This window comes from Notechis scutatus, chromosome 3 (assembly GCF_049901735.1).
Source record: "Notechis scutatus isolate UNSWTSFEM ecotype Mainland chromosome 3, rNotScu1.2, whole genome shotgun sequence".
In the NCBI taxonomy this organism is placed as follows: Eukaryota; Metazoa; Chordata; class Lepidosauria; order Squamata; family Elapidae; genus Notechis; species Notechis scutatus.
Genome location: NC_142011.1, coordinates 61,248,757 through 61,255,799, shown reverse-complemented (window position 1 = coordinate 61,255,799; position 7,043 = coordinate 61,248,757).

Sequence of the window (7,043 nt, the reverse complement as noted above, 5' to 3'; positions counted from 1 at the left end):
AAAGGAAAGCTTCTTCCACACCATCTTTACCATTTTTTTTGCTTGTTCATATTCTTTTCTTAGTTCCTCAACAGAAAAAGCCATTATAAATCTTTTCTTTTCTTTTCCCCTTCTTTCTTCTTACAACAACCAGAATATTCAAAAATAAAAATAAAAAAAATAAAGCAGTCCCAAAGTTATCAGTCAGTCCAAACCAAGGCAGAGTTCTCACTTTCTCCTTCTGGGGTAATATCAATCAAAGAGAAAGAAAGTCCAAATCTGTTTAAAATCTTATTGCAGTATATTCTAGTCTTCAAATCCTTAAGGCATCTCCTCCAACAAAGTCTTAGCATACAAATATTTTCTTTTTAATCCTCTCTCTTCCCACTCATCGCTTAAAACCAATTTTCACCTAAAAAAAATAGGTTTCTTAATATCCAGTTATTTATTCCATAGGAAAAGAGGGAAAGCTATCCTTTCAGCACCATCAAACTGCCGCTTTTTTCCTCTTCTGGCAGGTATTATTCAGAAAGTCATACTTTTCAGGAATTTTATTAAATATGTCTTAGAGTCCTAGGAGCCAAGAAAAACTTTCTCCTCACAAGCACTTTCTCCACTTCCTCCTGCGCATTCTTACCCGGCTGCCAGCTTCTTTGTGGCGGCCATTACGGACCGCCGCTGCACCGTCCTGGGAAAAGGGGGTTCTACCGGCCGGGGGGGGTCTGCAACACCCCCAAACCCCTCTCCGGATCCCCCCTACCTTCAGCTGCCCCTGCAGGGCAGCCTAGCTCCGTACCCGTCTGGGTCGGAGCCCCAAAAGCGGCTAGCGCGGCAGGGATCGCGCAGCTTCGCAAATCCCTGCCGCTCGCGAAGCCGACAAACCGGAAGTCCGGGAGCAGGCTTTTAAAGTGCCGCCCGAGCAAAGTTTAAGCAGCCCGCCCCGCCCGCTGGGCGGAACCCTTCCCGCTCCTCAGCGGGAAGATGCTCCAGCCTGCAAACTTTGCCTTTGCAAAGCCCTGGAAAATCGAGCAACTTCCCAGCAACTTTCGGCTTCCTTTTAACTCACGGGCGCTCGCGCCTGGCCCCGAGCCGCACGGCGGAAGGGAAGCCCGGCGGGCGGGCGGGCAGGCTGCTTGGAGGAGGCTCCAGGATTCCCCTCTGCCAGGCACGAGCGCCTGCGAGTTAAAAGGAAGCTGAAAGTTGCTGGGAAGTTGTTCGGGTTTCCGGGCTTCCAGGCTTAAACTTTGCAAAGGCAAAGTTTGCAGGCTGGAGCGTCTTCCTGCCGAGGAGCAGGAAGGGTTCTGCCCGGCGGGTGGGCGGGCTGCTTATACTTTGCTCGGGCGGCACTTTAAAAGCCTGCTCCCAGCACCCGAGCAACTTCCCAGCAACTTTCGGCTTCCTTTTAACTCGCGGGCGCTTGCGCCTGGCCCCGAGCCACGCGGCAGAGGGGAAGCCCGGTGGGTGGGCAGGCTGCTTGGAGGAGGCGACCCGGCGGTGCTCCAGCAGCAGCAAGAGGCAGTTTCACCCGGGGTCCGCTCAGGTGTCTGGCTGGGGCTGTCAGGAGTTGCTACCGCCGGCGCAGCTCCGTGCAGCTCCAGTCCCGCGTTGCCTTGGGAAGGAAAAGGCAAAACCAGGAGCTGCTGAGCCTGAGCCTCCGGTGCCGCTGCTCCCGTTGCAAAGCACCGCCGTGGCTCTTCCTTTTTGCCTTTCCCTTCCCGAGGCAACGCGGGACTGGAGCCGCGCGAGCCGCGCCGGCGGTAGCAACTCCTGACTCAGAGGGCCTCCGAGGGGAGGGGAGCCTCCGAGGGGAGGGGAAGGAGGAGAAGGGGGAAGGGGGCGATTCCCAAAAAATCTTCTGCTGACCCGGCCCGTCTGTCAAATTTTAAAAGTCAATGCGGCCCCCGAGCCAAAAAGTTTGCCCACCCCTGCTCTAACAGGAACTGTTTCCTATATCAGGAACAAATTCTGCCGAGTGATTTTAACATTTGTAATTCCACCTATGAATTTAGGTTTTTGTTTTGTTGGATCTTTTCTTTTACTGAACCAATGCAATTTTCAGTTGAGCTGATATGTAGCAATGTCCATCTATCTGTCTGTCTCTCTATCATCTGTCATTTATCATCTATCTATTATCTAACTTCACTTCCCCCAAAATTTAAAAAGCTACAACCCTATTGTATTTTGAAGAGCCTAATGATTTGATTCATCACCCAGACCTTTGGTGATGATGACTGACCCCTCTTTCTTCCTTTTTTCCCCCACCCCTTCAGGTTTGTGTTCTTTGACATCTTTTGTCCTGTGTTGCTTTTGTAAAATTTTTTATTCTTAAATCTTTTTAACAATTGTGAACTGCCCAGAGTCACTGTGTGTTGGATAGCATTTAAATGCAATACATTATTATTATTATTAATCTCATGTTTAATAATGAGTTTAAATCAGGGGTGGGATCCTACTGGCATAACAACCAATTTGCTTCGTGTACGTGTGCACCAAATGCGTGCTGTGCACACATGCACACTACTTACAAATTACCAGGTTCTGCAAGCATTCATCTTCTCCAGCTGACAAACGGCACTCAGCTGTGCCACACAAAGCAGCTGAGGAGGAAAAAGCAGAGAATAAAGGACAGCCAAGGGCCTGGGCAGGCGGGTGGGCCAAACAGACGACCAGAAGATGATCGCAGTGTACCAGTTTGATGTCAGCTGCACTTCAGAGCTACCAGTTCTATAGAACTGGGCTGAACCGGTAGAATCCTACCCCTGGTTTAAATGAAGGCATTTAAACTCATATTTAAGGAACTGCAAAAAAATGTAATGTCTAGTACAAGTCTGCCTTCCTTCAGGTTTGTTTGTGAGTCAGAAAAACAATAAAGCTGCTGTCAGGATTTGAACCATTAGAATTAATACAATTACTAACATTAGTCTGCTTGATGAGAGTACCACTAGCTGTGGTTTAGCAATCAAAGTTGATCATTAAGTGAAGGGACCACTAGGTGGAAATGAACTGCATATGATTTGACTTCAGTTCTTCTTTTCTTTACAACCTGCAAAGGTCAAGAATGGTTGTAAAATTATTATTTTTTTATCTTTACTGTAACAGCAAATGGTTGCTATATAAAGCAGTTGCTGAATGAGGACTACCTTTATTTTATTTTATTTATTTATAAAATGTATTGGCCACCCATCTTACTTTAGGGTAATTCTGGGTGGCTTACAGTTACATCTAAGCTAAACCATCAAAATTTAAAATCGAACATTTAAACCAAAGACACATGGAGAGGGTGGGAGTGGAGTGGGAGGGAGGGAGGTGAGATCTGTTATTAACCAACCACGTCCATTGCACTGTTGCCCCACTGGGGGCCTAAGCTGGCTGGCAAAGCCACGTCTTTAGGCCCTTATAAAAAGATAGGGTTGGGCCAACCTCACATTGGGGGACAAGATATTCCAGAGGACAGGAGCAACAGCAGGGAAGGCTGGACTCCATCAGCTGGAATAATCGGACTGATGGGACCCTCAGCATGCCTCGTCTGCTGGCATGAATGTCAATCCCAGTGAGGTGAGACGATTCCGCAAGTAACCTGGACCGATGCCATGAAGAGCTTTAAAGGAGCTGCATCTCCCCTAACCCAGTGGTGAGATTCAATTTTTTTTTTTACTACTGGTTCTGTGGGTGTGGCTTAGTGGCTGTGGCAGGGGAAGGATACTGTAAAATCTCCAGTCAGAGGTGATATTTGCCGGTTCTCCAAACTACTCAAAATTTCCGCTACAGGTTCTCCAGAACTGGTCAGAACCTGATGACTACCACCTCTGGCCTAACCCCAAACTCACAAAAGCCTGAGAACCAATTGCTTTGATAAACATCAAAGTTGCTGTCTTGGAACTCACATGCTCTCCAAAACACTTTCAAATTATATCGGAAGCAGGCATAGCACTTTCCCATAATCTCCACATTGCCTTTCCTCCATATTTCCCTAAATGTAATCAACTACAGTTGCTATCAATAGAAATTGAGGTTCAAAAATCTCAGGGAAGATTTTCCTTCTGGAAAAGAAGTGTGCTTTATAGTTTTCTTTAATGGTTTTATTTTTTATCGTTTTGAGGTCCTTCCTGCTCCTTCCCTCCCTAATATGGTCAAATCAGGAGGTTAATTTTGACAGCAGGAAGTCTTTTAACCTGTTCAACCTTTGTGTTGTGCTTTGACTTTGCAAATAAAAACAGGGAGCAATGTCTCTGCTCCGTTCAGGGTTACAACAATAACAAAGCATATTGTTTTTGATGCTTTGACAGTTTTTGTCATAGAAATGATCTATCACTACATTAAAAAAAAGTTGTTGTTTTTAAGAGGCCTGGCACCTAAAAAAAAAAATAGCACGGCGGCCTTCCTGGTTTATTGGTTTTTAATCATGTAGTTGTCAGAATTAAACAGCTGCTGTTCCTCGTCTGATGGAACCGAATGTTAAATCGGTCAGAGTCTGCAGAGACCCAGCAAGGCTCAAATTTATGGGTTTGGAGCTTTCTGTTTGTACTCTTCTCAATTTTTCCTGATTTAGAGCTCAAATAGCAGTCTTGTTCCTGCACACCTGAAAAGCTTTTTAAAATGACTTGATGATGTTCAGGATATCACACTTCAACCCCCGGTGCGTTTACAGAGCCTATCAAAATTTTATTTGTACCCTTGCATTTCTCTATGTTATTGGAATAATTGGGGAGCAGTAAAGAATGAAATATGCTTAAAGACAGTGAGCTGGACTTCAGTTGAGCTCAAAACCACATATGTCAAAACTAACAGCGTCTACGTTGAAATACCAACTCTTTTTCCAATCGCCTCAGTAAGAGATTTGGATGAAGAATGAAAACAAGGCCTGTAACTCCCAAGAGAATGAAGATAAAGAATTATATATCTCTCAGGCATCCTCAAAGATTATTCCAAAGCTTTTTTGTGTGTGTAAAAAATAAATAAATAAAAAGTCACTGTATGGAAGCTCAGTTCTGCTTATTGTAAGCAGCTCTGAATAAGTCCTTTGACCTCCAAAAATTCCTTGGAGGGCAGACTCTTCTTTTGTAGCAGACTTAGAATGCAATAATCTCAAAAACCTGATCTTGGGGGGGAAATGGATTTAACGGTAAAGGTAGTAACAGTCTGGGTGAAACTATAATTCGTACATAGATTCTTCTATGCTATGTACTATTCTTTGTATTAAAATGTTTATTTTATTTTTCTTGGGCTTTTTAAAATCAGGATCACCAGGTTCAATAGCTTGTTTGCCTGTCTCTGAACTAATATATAACATGAAAAACTGTATTGATTGCTGATGATATGGTAGAAAGCACTAAACCCTACAGAAAGTAAATCTTAACTTTGCAGAGTTCCTGTATTTCTGAATGTCTGTTTGACCTACAGGAAAGTACATTTGTGCTTCTCTAGCAATTATAAATTCATTAGGTTTTAAAGATTTGCTAAAGTTGATTTATGTTACAAGGAGCAAAAAGGATTTAATAATGTCCAATAGGAAAATTTACAGAGAACTATTAAAATGGATTGGACAAAAATAAATGTACTTGAACAATGGCCTTCAATTAAAATTCTTAATGGAGACAAAGTATGAGGTTGTCTAGTAAAGCAGAAATATGCACTGAGATCTTACCAACTGACAAAAAATGAGAATTTTAGGCTATAAACAATAATATGCAAAGCCAAAGTTTTGCAAAGTTGTCTTTTAGTCCAAAGCATGGCAATCCATTAATAATATCAACCATTTTACTGATTATAAGATGTAATAATGAATGTAGACTATGCATCTAAGATCTCCAAAAGAGTTCATTACATACTTGTTCAGGTACAGTACATGCATGCAAGGCCACATGAATATACCCATGTATAATCATAGAAATAAAAGCAATTGTTTTATTTGACCTGTTCTTCAGATATTCATAAGCTATGTCTACTTACAAGGTCACATCTTAAGCCATCGCTCATTGATTGCTTTCTCCAAAGCATTAAGCATTCTGTAGCCAAGGATGATAAACTTATGTCTTTCCAGATGCTGATGAACTATGGGTCTTGGTCAGTGGTGGGATTCAAATGTTTTTACTTCCGGTTCTGTGGGCGTGGCTTGGTGGGCATGGCAGGGGAAGGATACTGTAAAATCTCCAGTCAGAAGTGATATTTGCTGGTTCTCTGAACTACTAAAAATTTCTGCTACCGGTTCTCCAGAACTGGTCAGAACCTGCTGAATACCACCTCTGGTCTCGGTATCCTTCGCCATAGGTTTGGCTTATGGAAGCTGGGAACTAGCCTAGCATAGAAAGAAACTGAAGATGGTTGCTCATTTGTAAGCACAAGAATTAAAACTTACTAGCGCATTGACCTACATCCATCCCACTGTTTAAAATAGTTATTCATGTTGGTCTTCAGTAGAAGATAGTTAGGGAAGATTTCATGCAAGTTGAAAGATTCAAAGGCTGGAATTGTGTAAATATATTTTCTTGGCTCTCCAAAAGTAAACATTTGCCAGAAATTGATTTTCTTCCTTGCCTCATTTTCCACACAATCATCTAATATTTACATACATCCTAGCTTCTGTGTGTTTCTTTTTGAAGATTTTATATGTCTCATCTTTTTTAAGGTATGGGTAATCATTAAAATGTGAAATCCCATCTGTGTAGCATATTGCCTAGTCATGTTGAAGGGTGAAACCACTTTTTAATTAAAATTGTATACAACACTTTTGGTTCACTTTGTCCTTTTTTTATTATGAAACACTTCAATCTTTTATCTCAAACACATATGTCTTGCATGCTTCAAGATGTTCCTTACTGTTTGTGCAGAACTGGTTTCTTAGCTCTGTCAGCAGAGCTCCATATGCTCAGAGTTCAATTAGCTTCTCTCCCTGACATTTGTGGAAGAAGTATCTTGGCAGCAAGGCAGCTCAACTTACACTATACCCCCATTATTCTATTTTGGGAAACTTGTCAAAGATAAAATTTTAAAAAGATAGTCTAGATCAATGGCGTCAAACTCGATTTCATTGAGGGCCACATCAGGTTTGTGTTTGACCTCAGGGA